Genomic DNA, 20,560 nt, shown 5'->3' with positions numbered 1-20,560 from the left:
AAACACACTGAAGAAACTCTTAATTCAGTGTTGCAGCAGTGTTTCGGGTGGTCCACGTTTCTCTTCATAAAATGTCCTCTTCTTCCATGGTGAGAGGTTAATGCTCCTTAAGTCTTTCAAAGTAAAATCATCTTGTCATTGATGTAGACCCTTCTGGAAAGCTTTAGTATTTTCTTTCCCTTTTAAATAGATGACCCCCCCCCCCGCTCCATTGCTATCTTGTCCATTGATCTTCCTTCACTTAGCACCTAGGCCTAGCCAAGCAGTGGTGGTGCAAGCTTTTAATACCAGCTCTCGGGAGGTAGAGGCAAGTGGATTTCTCTGAGTTCAAGGCCAGCCTAGTCTACAAATTGAGTTTCAGGACAGCCAGGACTACAAAGAGAAACCTAGGCCTAACCTTTCTAAGATGACCATCACAATCATAGCCCAGGCCCTTCCTTCATGTTGACTGTGAAAAAGAGGCACAACTCTCTAAAATCTGTAGTTCAGGTTCGTGCACATGCATGTGCATGTATGTGCACATAGAGGCCAGTGCACTACTACACCTGGCTTCCACCTTATCTTTTGAGACAGATCCTCTCACTGAACCTGTCCTAACCATCTTGCTTGCCTTGGCAGGCCAGCGAACCCCCAGGATCTGCCTGACTCTGCCCCCTCCCCCAGTACTGGGATTACAGACAAGGACTACCACACCTGGCTTTTGCTGTGCGTGCTGGGGTTCTGACCTCAGATTCTCATGTTTGAGCTGCACTGAACCATCTCCCCAAAGCCGGATTTTGGCTTTTGTTCTGTTACTTTTGCAATAGCCTTTCAAGGCCAATCTGAGAGAAGACATAGCCTAAGAGACTGATAGCAGACAGGCAAAGCTCTCAGTGAAGGACACTGTTAAGAGTGGAGATGTAGCTTAGAGACAGAGTGCCCTCTTATTATGTACAAGGCCGTGGGTTCGATCCCCGCACCAGAAAAGAAGAAAGAAGGGAGGGAAGGAAAGAGGACAGTCCATTGCAGACTTCTAGACCTGGCCCATACCTGGCATTGAAAGAAAGACTGTTGAGGAGATAGCTTCACTGAGTTCTTCATATGTAGTTCCTTTGATAAAGTCTGTACCCGAAGCAGCCGTTTTCTTGGCCATCCATTTTATTTCTCTGTCAATATTTTTAAAAGTATTTTCAGAGATATAATTGCATTCTGCTTCTCAACTGGATCAGATGACGAAAGCTCCTTACTCCATTTTATCAAGTAGAAATTTGTTTATATAAAAAAAAAATTGCTCTTTACTCAGGATCATGTAGCTTAGTCATAAGACCAGGCCAAAGGTCAAGACACTGTCACTTCTAGTCTTTTGGGAAATTAGAGATCTCTTCCAGTTGGGGCCAATTACATACTTAGATCTTGGTGACTTGAAACCCAACCTCAAAAGACCTCCCGGTGGTCCTTGCCAGTGCCATGAACCGGAGTGAAGTGGCCGACCGAGAGCGCGTTCCTCCTTCTGCACCCTCCAGAATCCTCTCAGATGTGACCAAGTCCACTTGTGTGTTCCTTCCAGGGCAGTCTGCGTGTCTCGTGTGCATGGCATGGCGTCGAGCTATGGGTGACTGTTTAGAGCTGTAAGGGGGCTAGACAGCAGGCAGGGGTTCCCACTGGGCGTGCAAGGTGACACAGAATGAAGTTGGGGAAAGAAGGCCGGAAGGACCGGGACTCAGTCCTCAGCACCATCCTGCCCAGCACCCCCCATGTCCCAAACTCTGATGTCAAGCCTGGTTTCTGGGTTCAAAGAAGGCATATGTTTTTTTTCACCGTGGGTAGACAGGACTACGAAGCCTAACAGTTCATGAACTTCGTTTGTATTTGGTAAATATTTAAATGATATTCAGACCTCCCTTTGTCCTCTAGGTCCTACAAATGTTAAGGGTGGCCTTGCAGTGTGCACTGATTCTCTGAATTAGTCACCCATATTAACAATAGGATAATGTCATATAAGGAGGGGAGGAATGGCTCTGTAAATCCAAATGGACACAGCAATTCTGGGCCTACCTACCCAACTGCGGAAGGGGCTGGAGTTGAGCAGCAAATACCAGCTGTAGCCAGGAGTGGGTTGTTTCCTAATTGGTCACAGTTCCCACCTGTTTCCCTTCACTCATTTTGGTGACCTCTAGCCTCTCTGGCCCCTGGGTCGCTTGAGTTTGTCACCTCTGATTTAAGGCCTCCATTGAGATATGTCCTTTCTATGGGAAGCCACTGGACCGCCACATTTAACTCCGGGTTTGCGCCTCTTGCCTCCGACATGCCTCAAAGCAAGCTGGAGGCTGCTTTTCCCATTAGAAAACGCAAGTTCCTAAACTTCAGGGTGGGGTAGATGCCTATACTTTCAGCAACTGAGTCGCTAACTTCTGAGTCTTGGGGACTCATTAAAACAACAGCCTAGAATTTCAAGAGAGCAGCTTCCCCGCAGGGATCCTCTCCTTTCACCAAACCATGTGAACTGAACCCAGCAACCTGGATCCCTCACTTTGACCCCAGTGAGGGAGGCAGATTTTTGATAACCAACAAAGGGCTTTTGTTCAGGTTTGCGTCAGGATAGATCAGCTCTCCTCCATCGCAATGCCCCTTACTTCTAGGCTCATCTTCCTTTTCTGCCCCCCAAAGAGCCCTCAGTGCTTCCTCCATCAGGGCTCTTTTGGTCCAGTGCCCAGCACCCCACGCCCCTCCTCCACCCGCCTCTTGGTCTGGAAAACAGCTTTGTACATTAACCTCCAGGGGCATTCACTGCCTTTCCAGCGGGGTCCCCAGCCCCACAGGCTGCCAAAATAGGCTCTTTACACTCTGTAGATGGGAGAGAAAAATATGCTTGTTCCGTTGCAACTGTCAAGCAAAGGACCTGCTGAGCTCAGATAGAAATAGCAGCAGGGTCAGGGCAGGGCAAGGCCCCAGCATTTCATTAGCTCGGCCTGGCCCAGGGTGATTAAATGCACACAGTGGTCTATGAATGGGGCCATGGAGGGCAGCGCACTGCGCGACACAGGAAAATCATTCTTTGGGTGCTGTCAGCCCTCTGAATGGGACTTAATCATCGGGATAATGAGAACCCATTTTCATTGTTTTAATTTGAGGGAAGGAGTGAGAAAGAAGGAACTTTTCCCCCCTGTGGGTGAAAAGATGTTAAACTGTGGCCTCAGAGTCCTGCATCCCTCCAAGCTGCTGTAGACCAAGCTGCTTTTTTGCCGCCGGAGTAAGAAGGGTGAGAAGTTGTTGGTGGTACTTCCTTCAGGCCCTGTGATCCTGGTGGGATGTGCCCTCGGAACTGCATGTCTTTGCTGGCATCTGTCCCCAGCAGCTGCACCCAAGCGGCATGGGCAGAGCTGACTAGGTTCCTCACCCACAGAGTGCTTCCAGCCATGAGTGGAGGCATACCTGTGCCTTTAGATTAGTGTGTGTACGCATGTACATTTCACAACACACGTGTGGAGGTCAACTAATAACAAATGATTTGCAGAAGTCAGTTCTCTCCGTTCAAAATGTGTGTTTCAGGGACTAAACTCAAATAATCAGTCTTGGTGGCAAGTGCACTTACCCACCGGCTCTCCTCTACCTTAACTTCCTTTCCTTCCTTCCTTCTTTCTTTCTTCCCTTCTTTCCTTCCTTTTCTTCCTGCCCTTCCTCACTTCTTTTCTTCCTTCCTTCTTCTCCCTCCCTCCCTCCCTCCCTCCCTCCCTCCCTCCCTCCCTCCCTCCCTTCCTTCCTTCCTCCCTCCCTCTCTCCCTCCCTCCCTCCCTCACTCCTTCCTTCCTTCCTTTCTTTCTTTTCTCCTTTCTTAATAAAAGATTGAGTGAATTCAAGTAACCTACTCAGAGTAAACAGAATTCTGAGTTTCTTGCACCTCATTTGGGGTTCAAGACCCCCAAACCACCACAGACAGAACCGCAGCACCTTGGGTTTGTCAGAACTTGATCTCTGTGTAGAGCACTTACCTACCACACACAAAGCCCAAGGTTCGACCCCCAGCTTCACAAAGAAAGAAACAAAACAGAACTGCCCAGAACTGGAACACTGCCAACTGGCTGGGCTGATCTCTGGCTCCCTAGATCCTCTTGCTGCCCAAGATCTCCCACGTCATGTGGAAACACGAATTATTTGTGCTCCAACTGGATCACTCATTTGCTTGTTTCTGTGAAAATCTATCTCCCCCAAAAGTCGTTGTGGGAGACCTGAAACAGAAACATACCAGAGGACCCTGACTCAGTGTGACTCTGGAGAAGGGACTGGGGGCAGGGTTGACATCAGTGAAGGATACTTTGTTTAAAAAAAAAAAAAAAAAAAAAAATGAAGGCTTGTGAGGGCCAAGGTTGAGGAGAATATCAACCAAGAGCAAACAATGGAATTGGGTGGCGCATTTGAGAGCGGGCAACACGGCCAGAATGGAGAATTCATGTGGGAACTAAGATTCCCTGGGAGAGGGAGACCAGATGATGTGGACTGTGAAAGCCAGCAGAGCTGTTCTTCTCTCCCCTACTTCATCTGTGGTCATAAAAAGTGATTGTGGCTGCTGTCATTTGTTTCTGTTTTCATCCCCCATCCCCTCCATGTTCTTCAAAGAGACAGACAGAAAAGAATAGCCTGTGCTCTCTCGTGGAGCTCGCAAAGGGAGATGCTCTTGAATGGGTCCAGGTTTTCAGGCCTGGCCTCCAGACCAGTGCTCATGAGTTCTTCAGGGCTGCTCAGCTCTACCCCCACCCCCTCCCCGGGGGGGGGGATTTTACAGACCCTCCTTCTGCTTCATACAGCCTCATTTCCTCTGCTGTGTAAGGACCAGGAATCACTGTGTAGCCCAGGTTGGCCAGGAACACCACCTGAGGGCTAGGGTTATAGGCACATCCACCGCACCCTTTCTTTTCTTGAAATTTTAAAAGAATATAGGTAAACTCTTTACATCTGACAGTGGGCAAGGAATGGGGATGTCTGAGGCAACGGATGGCCCACCTGGCTCCCTTCCAAAGAGAAATAGCAGCCTTCTCCTCAGAAAGCCATACTCTGCACGGATAGTGTTCTGAGAACTTGCCGAGCCACCAGACTCAACTTAAACTGGCAGGAGCAGGAATGGTCTCTGCGGCTCAACGATGCCATTGTGTCCCTCCTTGCTGACTCCTTTGCTTCAGGAACTCATGTCGGTCAGAGGGGGAAGGTTCTAGCTGGTGTGTGGCATCCCTAGGATGGGCTTTCTCATCCCTTCAAATGGATGTCACCTAGCAGATTGCTCCCTGCAGAGTTTCATTAGCTTGTCCTGAGGAAGAGAGAGAGCGCAGAGTGGAATCTGAAACAACAGCTCTTAGTATTTACGTTTCCATCCCAAGAGCTTCAGACACTTCTAAATGGCTGGAAGTGGTTGAGTGCCACATCTCCCTCATCTGGGGATCCCCATTGGTTGTATGCTGTCTATAGACATGGTCTCTTTTATAATTTTTGTTGTCGGCGGGTCCTGAGCAGCTGGCAGCAGGGTGGGCTGGTCCTGGCAACAGTGAGGTTCCCTGACCAGGAGAGCCGCGCAGACCCAGCCATGCAGTGAGCAGCTGGGCAGGCAACAGTGAGTCCCTGGAAGGTGCAGGTTCCCAGCGGTGAGCGGCTGGGTGGGCGAGCGGGTGGGAGATACGTGGGCAGACACATCGTACAGAATAGAATTGAATATTTATTACTTAGAGGAGATGGTAGGGAGAGAAGGAGAAGAGGACAGAGAGAGAAAAGAGGTGGCAGAAAAGTGGGGAGAGGCAGAAGTGAAGCTGCCTCTCCGAGAGGAAGATGAAAAAGAGAACGAGCTTAGGCCGGAAGCTGAAGATCAGCCTGCCTCAGCAGATGGGGTAAGGAGTGGGTGTGGCTCTTTAAGAGATGAAAATCATATCAGTCCCCACTTTTTCTTTTCTTCTCAGCTGTCTAAACTGCTCTGGTAAGGGAGCAGAGTCCCGTCTCAGCACTCACATCAGGTAGCTCACAGTCTCACAATACATGGAGCTCCAGGGGATCCATCTGATGCATCTGGCCTCACATGCACATACCACACACACACACACACACACACACACACACAAAATTGAAAATCAAGTAAATCTTTAAAAAGAAACCATACACATCGTAAATCCAAAGTGCTTCTGGCGTGCTTACTTTGCTGCACGATGCAGGCTCATTGCAGCCTAGTTTCTGAACAAACAACATGCTCGCTTTGCACTGTGCATGCCGCTATGCCCCCCAACGTCAACAAGTAAAACACCTCAGCTCACATTCAGGGCTGTGCAATGAAGTGTAGTGTCTTCTGCTTGTGTAGAAACATAATTAATTTAGTTACAGAAGACAGGATCATTTTTTAGCTTCGTTCTGCCCTTCAGCCTAAAAGTATCAAACTAGTATGTTAGGATTGTATTGTGTTAGGGTGTTTGTTTGGTTTGTTTGTTTGGTTTTTCAAAACAGAGTTTCTCTGTGTAGAGCAGGCTGGCCTTGAACTCAGAGATCCACTTGCCTCTACCTCCTGAGTGCTGGGATTAAAGCCATGAACCACCACTACCCATCTGATGTTTGATTTTTTAAAATTGCTGTTTCAGATGCTGACTTGAGTTTAATTTAAAAAAAATTGTTAAATGAATTTTGGCTTGGGATTATGACAGAATTTCCAAAAATTTCTAAATGCACATCTAGAATTTTGCATTATGTATTTATACAAAGTGGTATTCTCAGCATTGGCAATTATAAAATCAAATTAATCAACTCTGAAAATATTGAAAATGTTATACCTCCTGCAGCATCAAATATTCAGCCAGCACTTAATGTTTATGTAAATAAATGTATCCATCTCATTAATATGCAAGTTTGCTGTCATCCTTAATAAATGGTAAAATTATATGTCTATTAAAGAATTTTTAAATGTTTAAATTTGTATATTTGTGTTTGTGTCTGATGTGGGATTTCTTTCCATATGCTATGAATATGTTTTATTACCATTGGTTAATAAAGAAGCTGCTTTGGTCCTATGGCAGCACAGAATAGAGCAAGGTGGGAATTCCAAGCAGAGATAGAGGAGAAAAGAAGGTGGACTCGGGGAGATGCCATGTAGCCGTGAAAGGAGTAACATGCCGGTACGGGTGGTGATACATAGAGTAATAGAAATGGGTTAATTCAAGATGTAAGAGCTAGCTAGAAACACTCTAGAGTCATTGGCCTAACAGTATTGTAATTAATATAGTTTCTGTGTGATTATTTTGGGTCTGTGTTGCCGGGAAACGAACAAGCAGCCTTGTGTGCATGTCTATGTGTGCGCAAAGGAAGGTCAGAGGATCACTTCAAACATCCTCAAGAATACTATCTACCTCCTTTGAGACCAAGTCTCTCATTGGTCTGGAGCTCACAGATTGGTTTAGACCATCTGGCTAGCAGCCCCCTAGGAGCCTCCTGCCTCTGCCTCCCCATGCTGGGAGTCTAAGTGTACCACACACCCGGCTTCGCTACTTACATCCTTCTGTTTGTGAGTACTTTATCAACAGAGCCATCCCTGGGGTCACTGAAGAATTGTTTTTAAATGAATCTCTTTAGTTTTTTATTTTCAACAAATATTTGAATTATAGAACATTTTCGTATATCTATATGCCCGAGGTCACATAAAAACTTCTTGGGTGAAGAAGGGTTAACCAACGGGAGAAAACAAGATTCCCTGCTCTACCAGATGGATTTCTGACGTGTTAGTATTGATTTAAAGGAAATATCCCTGGCCAACCACAGCTCATCTTTCATTTTAATCTCCATTTGTTCCTTTTTTTTTTTTTTACCAAATTAAACTTCCTGTTTCTTTTTCTTTTTAATGTCAGCAGTTTTTAATGAAAATTCTTGTATCTTCTTGGTTCTTTCTTCCTCACATTTGCTTTCTTCCATCTCTACCAGTAAGATTTGACTTTCCTCTAAAGTGTCTATTTGTGGTCTTTGTCCGGTTTTAGTCATCTTGCTATGACTGTCCCCATAGACAACTGTGTCATGAGCGTTTTTCCTGTTGTCCTTGTTCAGTGTATATGTCGTGTTTCTTTCTGTGAAGCTGAGCTGCTTTTCTCACCTGTTGACTCTTAGAATGCACAACATGAACTTCTCCATCCTCTGGGATGGGCATGGGTTGGAAACCATGCCTCTGTTTTGATGTCATGTAATCTTGTGAACGAGAAACGGTGTTGAGACACCTCTTATGGTTCTTGCTTTAATCAGAAGTCACAAAGATAGAACTTCATCATCATGGCCATCATCACGTCATCCAGGTCCATAAATAAGAAGACAGTTCCTTGCTTCTCATATAAACCCTGGCAACTCTCCTCCTTTGTGCTCACTATTCCAGCGAACTGGGGGGTGTTTCTCCTGTTCTCTACTTCAACCCAAGTTAAACCTTTGTGAGACTTGTTTCCCTTAAGTCAAAGATCAACAAGTGTATTCTTTAAAAGACCAAAGAGCAAATATTTTAAGCTTTGAGAGTCGTGGTGATGGTTGGATTTTGTGTTGCTGTGACAAAAATCCTAACCTGAATGTCTTCAGCGAGGGGATGTTCGTCTTGCTCATTGTTTAAGAAGTTTCAGTTCATCATGATGCCAAAGACAGGACAACAAAGAGCAGCTTCTTACCTCAAGGCAGTCAGGAAGCAGAGACAGAGAATCACCTTCCCTGCCCCCACCTGGTATTTGCCTTTTTGTTTTTGTTTCTGGGTTTATTTTTATTTACTTATTTTTTTGTTTTGTTTTGTTTTTCAAAACAGTTTTTCAAGACTGTAGTTTTGAAGCCTATCCTGGAACTCGCTCTGTAGACCAGGCTGGCCTCGACTTCACAGAGATCTCCCTGCCTCTGCCTCCTGAGTGCTGGGATTAAAGGTGTGCGCCGCTACCACCCGGCTTTCTGCTTTATTTTTGAGACAGGGTCTCACCATGTAACTCTGGCTGCCCTGAAATTCACTATATAGACCAGGCTGACCAGAAACTCACAAAGATCCTCCTGCCTCTGCCACCATGCCCAGACCCTGATTTTGCTCTTTTGAGACAAGGTCTTCCTATGATTCCCTGGCTGGAACTCACAGTGCAAAGCATGCTGTCCTCAAACCCAAGATGACACTCTTCACCTTTGCCTCCTGATCCTTCCCTTCTTTTATTCCGTGGGAGCACCCAGGCTGAGATGGTGCCGCCCACATTCATAGCAAGTCTGCCTCTTCATCTACTATGCTCTGGAGCTACCCTCACAGAGGGAAGCACCCCAAAGTTTCCTTTACCCCAAACCTTTTCCATCCAACTAAACTGACAGTCAGTCTGAGTCATCACTTTGTCTCTGTTGTTGTTCCTCAGTTCTGCCATTGTCATGCAAAAGCAGCCGTACTATCACCGCTCTCTTCTGGCCCCAACTCCCCACTTCACATGCCCCCAACTTCGAATGCCTGCTTAAAATCCCCTCCCCCTTTTGCTGGTGCCACTTCACCTGCTCCTTCCGGCAACTCCAGTACACAACCTGATTCACCAGACTAGACTCGGATGGAATTATGTCTGTGATCTGTCAGTGTCTGATGGTTCCAGAAAAAGGAAAGCAACCAGAATTGGCATTGTGAGAAGAAGAAAAAAAAAAGTGGACAAAACTTTTCTACTAGGTATGAGATTGAGCAACTTGATTCTACTGTCTAAAGTGAACGATTATATGAAAATCCTGACAGATGAACTTAGAGAGCTTGGAGTGTGTTTCTAGCGGGCAGTCAGTGTCCTGCCTTCCTGCTTACCATGTTTGTCTGCCCCTCATGTTCCGGCTTACAACTTCCACAGAACCTCCAGAATTACTTTATTTTCAATCCCATAGTACAGTTGAGGACAAAACCTCCCTGCCTTCAGAGTGCTCTGTGATGGTCAAAGCAAATAGCACAAATCTTATTGTATAGGTAAGGCAATGAAAGCACACTAAGGGACTGCTTTGATTGACATTGTTGGAACTTCTGACTCCCACCCAAGAACCCTACTCATTAGACCAGGCAGATTCCCAGGCATCAGAATGAAACTGCACAGTGAAAAATGAAGCCAGGGGCTGGAGAGATGGTTCATCGGTTAAGAGCCCTTGCTGCTCTTCCAGAGGATCCACGTTCAATTCCCGGTACACACATGGTGGCTCACGACACCTGTCACTCCAGTTCCTGGGGATCCGATGCTATCTTCTAACCTCCTTATGTACCTCCTGTGTACATGGCGACAGACATATGAGCAGGCCAAACATCTATACACTAAAATTTAAAATTAAAAAGAAACCAAAATACTAAATTAATCCCACTTGAAATATTCCAAGGAGACCTAGGAATATATTTGAGAATTTGGGTGGTATTTGTTAGTGTGGCCCAATCGAAAAACAGAACCTTAACAAACTTTGCACAAGGTTTATTCATCTCCAGATCAAACCAGCTAACAACCATTTATCTTGGAACTGCAAACCGTTAGACTAGAGCTTGGCTTGAATGGAGAGATTCGCACCAAACTTGAATCCCCACCACTCTCGTAAAATTGTTTCAGGCTCCCCAGTGAAGACCTCATTGTTTTGCTTGACCATGGAGGCTGCCTTCACACGCTTGCTGCCAGCGGAAGGTTAACACTGAGTTAGAAGCAAGAGAGCCACTGGCTCCATCACCACCACTTACTACAGCCTGTGCTCTGTGTTCCTTGGAAACCTCCTGCCTCAGTTTGGGCTTGACCCAACCCACTTAGGAGGAGGAGAGCAGTTTCACAGCCCCACGTGGAGTGACTCCAAGCCAGCCGTATCTATTTCCAAGCGATCTGACGCAGCAAGCAGATCATGTTTCCTTCAGAGGCTTGGCTGGGAATAGTCGGGCTGGCAGGTCTGAGCCAGAGTGAAGAAAATGACTGTCAAGAAAATAATCCCAAACGGCCTCTAAGGAGGGAGGACTAATGAAATGCTTAGGTCAGAGGTGGGGTGCTTTCTGGGGAGATTGTAAAGAGAAAGGAAGATGAGGTGACCATGTGTGAAATTTGCAAGAGTCAACAATGATGGGGGACGCCAGGCACGCTGGCATGTTTCCAGAACTTTCCCAAGAGCAGGCACCCGGCCTGAAACAACTCACAAAGAAATCCAACTCCTAATTTGAATCTTACCTTTAGTCAGAGGTTTTATTGGAATTTCTTGGGGTTGGTTACCTGTCCACCTTGCCCCTACCCTGCCAAAGTCGGCAGTGATTCTAAGTGCATTTGCCAAAGATCAACAAAGCCCTGTATTCAATTATTCTTGTCTCAGGGAATAGAAATTAGGGAATTCCAGGAACGGGATGTGGGAACAACGAGAAGTTAGACTCCACTTAGGATCCTTGAAAAGAAATAAATACCCTGTGGTTGGGATGAAAATAGAGTTGGTTCTGCACAGATCATCTGAAAGGACAGGCCAAGCCATTGACTGGCTCCTAGTCCGATGACTTTCTGTTCAGACCAGTAGATCCCACGGGCATGGGTCTGGTTCTTTGTTCTCTTCTTTGTCTATACAGAGATATTTTCAAAGGCAAAGACACAGTGACAAAGTCATTTTTCTTGAGCCAGAGCTGGGTGTCTCTGGCTACCCACTTGACAGTGGAACCTTCGTGAGTTCCTCTCTCCATCCAAACAGTATGGCCGTTAGATATGGTGGGAGCGAACACTGCCCCTGACGGTCAGTTGGCCCATTTCAGGGCCCTACTAGGTGCCAGTCATTGTCTCAGAATGGAGCCAGACTGTCCTTGCTCTTGGTGTCTTGGCTACACATCTCACAGGGTAGTATTGAAGACACCTGGGGCAGAAATGGTATGAAAAACATTTGAGGAAAGGAGCCAGAGTAGACATGAGGGTGGAAGAGGTCATGCCTAACAGCTTTAATCTTCATTTAGGGACGCTACATTAAATTCCCAAATATTTATTATCCATTGTTATTCACACAGGCTTGATGTTCAACATGAAACAGATTATGGAATCTTTGAAAAGGAATGTGGGCAGAGGGCTAGTGTAGCTTAGCCGGGAGAGTCCTTGCCTAGCATGCAGGAGGCCCCAGGTTAGATCCCCAGCACTGCATAAACCATGTGTGGTGGTACAAGCACACGTTTATCCCCAGGATTTGGAAGGGGCTAAAAGCAAGATGATTAGACGTTCGGAGGCCATGCTTGACTACCTAGTGGCTCTGAGGTCAGCACCTGGGCTACATGAAACTTTGTCTCACACCAAAAGCAGAGCTGGAGAGATGGCTCAAAGGTCAAAAGTGCTGCCCGGTTTTCAGGAAGCCTCAAATTTGATTCCTAGTACCCACATGGTAGCTTACAACTGCCTAAAACTCCAGTTCCACGGGATCCAACACCCTCTTCTGGCTTCTGTGAGCACTAGCCAGGCACACACGCAGTTCACAGACATACATGCAGAACAAACACCAAACGCCCCCTACACATGAGTGCACACATACAAGCACACGTGTACACGTTCATGCACACAAAGGAAGAAGAAGAGTAAAGGGATGATGGGCAGGGAAGTAGTGATGTGTAAGGAGACTGAAAGCAGACTGGATCATGTGTGTTATGTTGTTAGGCTTTGCTTGTTGAGCCAGGCATGGACTCTGTGCTTTAGATAAAGAACGGTTCCTGTAGGTGTACAAATAGATGCCCACCTGCTCCATTAGTCCCGACCCATTTTACTCATGCATCTGTTTGATTCTGCTGCCTCCACAGCTGGGATGCAAACCGCATGAGGACAGGAGCTGTTTTGGTCAGGAGCACATAGCTATTGGGTTCAAACAATTGTCTCTAGTTTGTGGAGTCTGGGGGGGGGTGCACTAAGACAGGGAGATCCTGGAGGAGGGATCTGCCACAGCAGAGAGGTGCTAAGTCAGATCCGATCTGTGGCGGCATACAAGAAAAGGACAGATGCTGGGAAGGGGAAGAGGGGTCAGAGCGGCTTAAGGTTTCCATTTAGGTGTCTGTGGGCTGGTGAGTTTGTTGACTAAGATAGAAAAGACAGGGGAAGAGCATTACGAGCAGCCAGCCTGTCATGGGAAGCAAGGGTGATGATAGTAAATCTGTGTTGGACATGTGTGATTTGAGGGGACCGCAGAACAACCAGCTGGAGATGTCTAGGAGGCATTTGAAAATATGTGTTAGGAGTTTAGAAGGCAGTTGGGCCTGAGGTCACAGAGTTTTTGGTGATAAATGAAGCTAGCGGAGGGTAATAAGGTCACTCAGGAAGAGCAAACATGTTTGAAAGAGAAAACAGAAGCCCAAACCTAGAGGAAACACCCTCTGAGGGGGCCGCAGTGAGAGAAGGTGGGGAGAAAATGGAAGGAGAGACCTAGAGGGAGGAGGAGGAGAAGGGAGGACTTCCAGCTTCTGTTCACAGCAGGTCAGAGCGAAGGTCAGCAGGTATAGACACTGCCACCCTGGGTGACCAGTCTGCCCAGTTCTGAGCCGGCTACGATTACTGGGGCACACTTAGCAATTCTGAGCCGTAAGACGAGCAGAACCTAACTGTGTTGAGTCCATCAGGACTTGCTCCATCTACCGCTTCCAGATGTGGTTGAGGGCTGAGTGTTCCACCTATGGAAGGAAGTCCTCATCTTGACAACACCGGCAGCTCCTATCTCTCCTTGCCTCCTCTGGCTCTCAGGGATTACATAGGTGAAGGGCACATATGTGGAGATCTGGGTCCAGGCTCCGGTAGGAGTATTGGATTCTTCTGGAGCTGGTCCTCATGCTAGGGCTGATCTGGGCCTCTCCTTAGGTTGGCCTCTTTCCTCAGCATCCCCTGCCGCATCCAGTCCGTCTCTAGAATAGTTTCATCCGCCTTCCTTCTTGCCACAGCCTAATACTTCCCACATCCTGCCCACTCACCACCAGACAAATGATTTCTGCACTTAACTCTAGTCCCTGAACTAGACATAGAGATGATGTGAAAACTTACAGAGGACGGTACAGAAAACACATTGCCAAGGAGATGCTTTAGCTAAAGTGGGGAGAGCTGGAGTCTGGGTACCCACTCCCTCTGTATCTACATGGAGGGAGAGGAAGTAGCCTGGTCCCCTAATCTTCTTCCTCCTTGGTGTATGTAAGTCCATCCTAGCTGATGCTCTCTGAGGGGCAGGAGGCCAGTCACCAGGATCATACTCTTTTCCTGAGTATTATTCCTCCCTCAGAAAGAACAGGCTAGGCTGGAGTAAAGCGTATTGAGACACCTTGACATAGAACATTCCCTAGCCTTCCCAGTCTCAGTGTCCAAAACTAAATCCTGCTGACCTTCAGGTCATTATTATGGATGGAGTCCTTTACACTTCCCGGCCTGGCCGGACTGCTTAGGAAAGGAACATACAAGACAAGGTCACTCTACCAAAGGAACCCAAAACAAAACTCTGGTGAAGATGCCACCACCAAATACACACAAGAAACTCAACTTAAGGGTCCTGCTTTGGAGACTCGGCGAGGCTCCTAGAGACAGACTCCTGGAGCAGCTTTTTGAGAAGGGGAGCAACTCTCTGAAGCCAGAAGTGTTTTTCTCTCTTCCCATGGATTCTCTCGGTCCAGGAGGCTGCTGGCCTGCTTCCCAACCCTCGCCACTTCTCCAGTGCCCAGAACCCCTGCTGGGATTGTCCTGCTCTTCCTTCCTCTGGGACTCCCTCTCCCCCACTGGCTAGCCCAGCCCAGCCCAGCCCAGCCCAGCCCAGCCCAGCCCAGCCCAGCCCAGCCGCATACTTCCACCCAGGCTCCTGCGTCATTGCTATTCATCTCTTTTAGAGCCGGGCTTGGCTGCAGATGCTGTCAATATGGTAACTTTAGACTCCCTGATTGGAAAGGGTTGCAAGGCCAGTCAGACAACAGCCCAAGGAAAAGAGCAGTTTGATTTACTCCCTGCAGCTTTGAGCTGGTTCTGCCCCTCCCTCTTCTCCAGGCTGAGGCCTCCTCCAGTCCCATCCTGTGTTCAGAACAGAGAAGAGAGAGGGCCTGGGCAGGGCACCTAGGTACAAGGTTGGCTAACACTGCCAGGCACAGGAGGAGTCAGAGGTGCAGGCCAGAGTGAGCCCGGAGGGTGGCTGATGGGGCAAGGCAATGCTCAGGGCTGGAGACAGCCTGGGTTAGCCTCCCTCCTGGGGCCATGGTAAGAGCTCACTGTGGGGAAGGAGAGATGCCTGAGACCCCCGACCTCTCTGAGCTTGCCCCCCTTTCTTTCTGTCTTTTCTCTCCAGAGTTCCCCAATAGGGGGCTGTCATTCCCAGGGGTGGGGGGTTGGACTTCTGAAAATTTCCAGGGTTGTCAGCTACTCCCCCAACACACACACACACACACACACACACACACACACAGCTCTTCCAGTGCTTAAAGACTCCATTTTGCATCTGGTTTCAGGGCCCCTGAATTGTCTAAAAATTCAAATCTCCCAGAAACCTCTCAGGCTAAGGATTCAGGCCCTAGGAGTCGGAGGAGCTGGGAATTTTGAGCTCCAGAGTTATCAGGTCCTTCAAAGGGCCACCAGAGATGCTCCTGGCCATCTGTGCCATCTCTGAATCTGTACTAAATTCAAGGATCTTGACCCATGACTTGGTTAGACTTAGCACCATGAACACTGAGGGAAGGGAAAATTCTGATTTGACCCTCATTTGACCAATGAGAAGTGGTTTGTGTTGAATTACCTGTCCTTATTTAAAAAAAAAAAAAAGGCTAGTCTGGGGCAGGAGAGATGACTTCGCAGTTAAGAGCACTAACTGCTCTTCCAGAGTCCCAGGGTTCTGTTCCCAGCACCCACATGGCAGCTCACAACTGTCTGTAACTCCAACCCTCATACAGGCATACGTGCAGGCAAAACACCAATGCACACAAAATAAGAATAAATCAATTATTTTAAAAAATAAATAAAAAGTTTAGTCCATATCTGAGCCTTAACCTATGTGCCAGACACACTTTTGCGGAAGGATCCAGAAGAAGAAAGAGGTCTAATAGGTATGTCTTTGCTCCCAAGTTCTGGGGGAAGCTAGGGTGGAATCCTGCTGTTCTCTGCTGAGAGATGTTGGGCTCATGTTTGGTTGCCTCTGACAGGCAACTTGCCACCAAAAGGCGGCTGAGTCAAACCTTGGCTGGCTCTGATCATTATCCCATAACTCTTTATTGCTGCTCATTCCCCTGCTGTCACCAGCATGTGTTCAGAGGACTAGGGGAACTTAGAAGGCAGGGGTGAGCCTGCTACAGGGAGAGATCAGAACTCTCCTGAGGGTGGAGGAGGAGCCTTCGACTTCTTTCACATGTCAGAGTGCTCCAGTTTGTGCAATCACAGGGTGCTCCCTTCCTTGTATGATCAGAGGGTGCTCCCTGTCATGCACAGTCACAGGGTGCTCCCTTCTCGTCCTAAAGGTATCAGGTACCACATTTGCTTTTGTTTGCTTTTTTTTTCCTCCTAAGAATATGGACATGAGAACATTTTACCCCCTTTGTAAAACAAGCAACCCTTTCCTATGGCATTACCAGGACTTCAGTGTCCGGGCCTTTCCAGCAGCTGTCTGCAGTGATTATCTGTAGGGTGCATGTAAGTGATTATTCATGGATCCTTTTATACTGGGGCTGCGCGACAGTGAGACTTCACTGTTGGAACTAATTTGGGTGACATTCTGTAGAACCCAGGGCACTCCAGAAAGACAGTCTTCGTACCTCCACCCTCGAGAGGCCATCAGAATCCCAGGGAGTGAAGTCTTTCCTAGAAGAGGTGTGCCAGGTCCACTTTTAAAAATGAACGCGCCTTCCAGCACAAACAGCTCTTGACCTGTTGGAGTGAAAATGGATGTTGTTGTAATGTTTGGAGACAGTTTGTTCTTTTAGAGGATTTGCAGTTTCCCCTGGAAATAGTATTCCTCGGGATTTGCTCAGCACCTCTCTCTGTTGTGATATGGGATCCCCTCTCAGTCAGCCCAGATGAGTCAACACTTGACAAACTTTGCTCCTGCCCAACCCATCAATAACGGCAGCAGAAATGCGTGCTCGAGAGAGCCAGAGGTAAGGGGGGTGGGGGAAGGTTTTCTGGAGAGATGGAGAATAACAGCAAATTAGTTAAGACATTTTTCAAAAGTCATGACAAAGAGTCATTGGTAATCAAGACAAATAATCTACAGACACAATGAAATGGCATTGCGAGTATGCTTGTGGAGATGGTGAAAGCCAGGGCGTCATGGAGACAGTATACAGCAGCAGTTCCAAACCCTCTTACTGTCTCAATGCTTGCACCCTTTCCACATCATCCTATATCACGGCCACCATGGACACTGACCATGAAGGGGTTTCATGCTGAGACCTGAGCGCATCCCTGGAGGCTGCTGTTGATATGTGCTATCTTTTCACCTTATAGATACTGTGGTCACGTAATGACATGAGTTGGCCTGATTGAAATAATTGCCTCTCCTAAATGAAGTTTGCTTCTGCTTGCGGCTGCTTTTGACAGTACACTCTACCGCTCTGCAGATTTGACCTGGTAAAATATCTTTCTCCGCACCCCCACTCACCCATCCCCAGACCCTCCTTGAGCTATGCTAGGTCTGCCCACAGACCTGCTTCTGCCCCTTCTTGTTCTCGACTCCAGATCACTGTTTTTACTGGGCCAATTTTTTTGTTGTTGTTGTTGTTTTCATTCTTCCACCAACCAATTAAGCATTCATGCTCTGGCCTGGCCATGCCCACAGCCTGCTTCCCCAAGACCATTCCAGTCTCATACCTGCAGGAAGCTCAAGGAGCAAGTCTGCCGCTCCATGGAATGCACCGAGAGTTCTTGCCCCCTTCATTAGTCTTTTATCATCTACCTCCCGGCCTTTGCTCAGACCACTTCCCCTCCTCCATCTCTGCCTGGACAGATCCCATGCCCCACCTCCTTCAAGAGCCCAACTGCCTCAGTTTCCCGTGTGTCTGATGTCAGTCAGTCTTTTATCCGACCAACTCATGATCTTCTGTCCAAGGTGGAACTCCCTTTCCAGAATGAAAATATCTCCAAGCTAGGGGCTTTCTCTCACATGTATTTAATAACCTTTGAGCAACTGCATGTATTTAGCAAGTGATCATGTCAGACAGTGAGATCCTTAATAAACATAACGCTAATGGTTGCTCTACTGTATAAGCAACCCCCAGGTCCCAGGCGCATCTTGACAGCCAATGAGTGCTTTCCTTAGTTCCAGTTTTATGGAGTGAGAGCTGAGGATTGAAGGATTTTCAGTGGTCGGAGACATGGGTAATGAGTAATGGAACTGTGATTTGAACCCAGGTCTGTCTGCTCCAGAATTTGAACTCATAAGAGCCCTTCATAAGGACAAGGACTGGGCCGGGCGGTGGTGGCGCACGCCTTTAATCCCAGCACTCGGGAGGCAGAGGCAGGTGGATCTCTGTGAGTTCGAGACCAGCCTGGTCTACAAGAGCTAGTTCCAGGACAGGCTCCAAAACCACAGAGAAACCCTGTCTCGAAAAACCAAAAAAAAAAAAAAAAGGACAAGGACTGAGTCCGTTCCTAAGTTGGAGTTGTGAATTAGCCACCCGAGGGCCAATTCTGGCCCCTGCATATGTTTAGTTTGGATTGTGCAGTGTTTTTTTTTTTTTCTTCAGGAAATTGTGCATCACCATCTAGATTTATAGCTTCTTTGGAAAGCCTGAGAGTTCCAGTAACTCTGAATCTCAGCTTGGTGGTGCCGGGCTGCTGCTGCAAAACAGCTGTCTGGCTTCACCGCAGCCCTTTCTCATGTGGCCAGAGAAGAACGGGAGCCTTGGGGGTTGCTCTTCTCTAGTCTACCGTCCAGATGAGTGCCCCCCCCCCCAGGTGTTGGCATGAGGTACTGGCCACTCTGCCCTGCACCACAGCCCTGCCCACCCCATCAGCAGTACCTTTCCTTCAGTCACCCTGACAATCAAACACACTCCAAACATTCCCCAAATTCCCAATTCTAGCACATCACTGTATCCACTGTTGAAAACTGTTAGCTGATAGAGAGCCACTTGTTTCCTCAGCCCCTGTTAAGGTGGAGCCTTCATTAAATAGAGCGGAAGAAGCAAAATGCAGCATCCACTGCTGAGTGGTTTCTGCTTATCAAAAGTTCCCAGGAAAACAAAGACAGGAAAGTGCAACAATCATAGTACTCTCCAAAATTAATTATCTGAAGCAAATTTAGAGCATTCCCTTAAACACCTGTTCCAAACGGGGGGGGGGGGGGATCCCTTTGAGGTTTTCCACTCTACACGCCTCGGTTCCCACTGTGATGTTAATTGGTTTTGGTTTCCTTGACTTCCAGTGCTTACACATAATGAGAGTTACTGTGTAGATGTCTGCCCAGCACCACACCAAGGAAGGCTTCATTTAAAGGAACACAGAGAGAAACAGAATCGCATGTGGGTTCCCTATGGAGAAACGCTGTATTTTTTGGGGGGGGGCAATCTTCATTTTAATTATATACTACTACAGTTCAACAGTACACAATCCATATGTAGCAAAGTACTAAGAATAAATAAAAAGATAAACAATGTTTAATTTTGGCATATTTTCCTCCTATCTTTTATCTTTTATAAATGTACATTCATGATTGTCACAGATTCTATTTTGCTTCTAGCAAAATCTGGAGTTGCCCTGCATCCAAAATCACCCAGGCCACCTCAAAGGCTGCTCCCTAGCCTATTTGAGCAATTGTCCTCTGTTGGATAAAATGATTACTTCCCATTTTATGCTTTTACAGACTGTACAGCGAACAGCTCCCTTGGTCACACATTTCTTTAGAAAGTATAACTCAGCAGCCAGCACAGGAAGAAATCACCTCCTGCACTGGGGAGGTGGCATTGGCTCTGACCCTGGAGGAGAAGGGTGGGGCACACAGTAGTAAGATGTGGATAAGGAATGTCCAGGCAGAGAGATCTCATACTGTTGAACTTACCCTTCCTAGTGCAGCTGAAGACGGCCACACGCTGAGAGCAAGGAGAGGAATGTGATGGCAGGGGAGGGCGGCCTTGGAGGGGAGAGGTTCCAAACTCCTGTTGCAAGACCTAAGCAATCAAGGGCTTAACCAAAGGATGAAGTCTCTGGCAGCGATGGGAGGCCAGTCCAGGTCACGCACTGGCACTGACTCTCTCCTGTGAGGCTGGGAGACAAAAGCAGAGGTGGACCGAGACAGGAGAATTAAGATTATTTCACACTTGGGAAATGGCCTTGACAGAGCCAGCCAGAGGTCAGAGGAGCTGGCATGGGTGAGCCTCATGAACTCCTTCCCCACTCAAATAAGATCACTCTAACACATCAGTACAGAGCTTCTGTGACAGGCCGGAGAAAGGAACTTTGTCCCCGAACTTGGCCTTTCAGACTCCATGTAAGCAGGACACAGCCCTCGGTTTATGCTGCCATGAACAGAGAGAAGCTTTCTCTAACAAGTCAGAGTTCACCAGTGCACTATATAAAGTCTGGTTTCCTGGCATAAATGGTGTCCAAGCTACCCTCCCATTTTGCAGAAGGGAAAACTAAGGCCAATAAGGTGATTTCTCCCATTGGATGCAGTGGGTTTCAGAATAGCTCCCTCTGCTGACCAG

The 20,560-nt window shown here is 47.4% G+C and overlaps 1 long non-coding RNA gene across 1 annotated transcript; it reads right to left on the bottom strand.

Annotated features, from left to right (window-relative positions):
- Positions 1-11,616: 11,616 nt before the first annotated feature.
- LOC130882208 (uncharacterized) lies at positions 11,617-19,960 on the bottom strand. The gene is made up of 3 exons (XR_009057815.1): positions 19,915-19,960; positions 16,673-16,784; positions 11,617-11,796 (listed from the first exon to the last, which is right to left on the bottom strand). It is a non-coding gene; the product is annotated as an uncharacterized LOC130882208 (long non-coding RNA).
- Positions 19,961-20,560: the final 600 nt, after the last annotated feature.

The sequence above is a fragment of the Chionomys nivalis genome, chromosome 10 (genome assembly GCF_950005125.1).
Source record: "Chionomys nivalis chromosome 10, mChiNiv1.1, whole genome shotgun sequence".
Taxonomy (NCBI): Eukaryota; Metazoa; Chordata; class Mammalia; order Rodentia; family Cricetidae; genus Chionomys; species Chionomys nivalis.
Note: the sequence above shows the minus strand (reverse complement) of the source record. Positions and strands in the feature narration are given on the sequence as shown.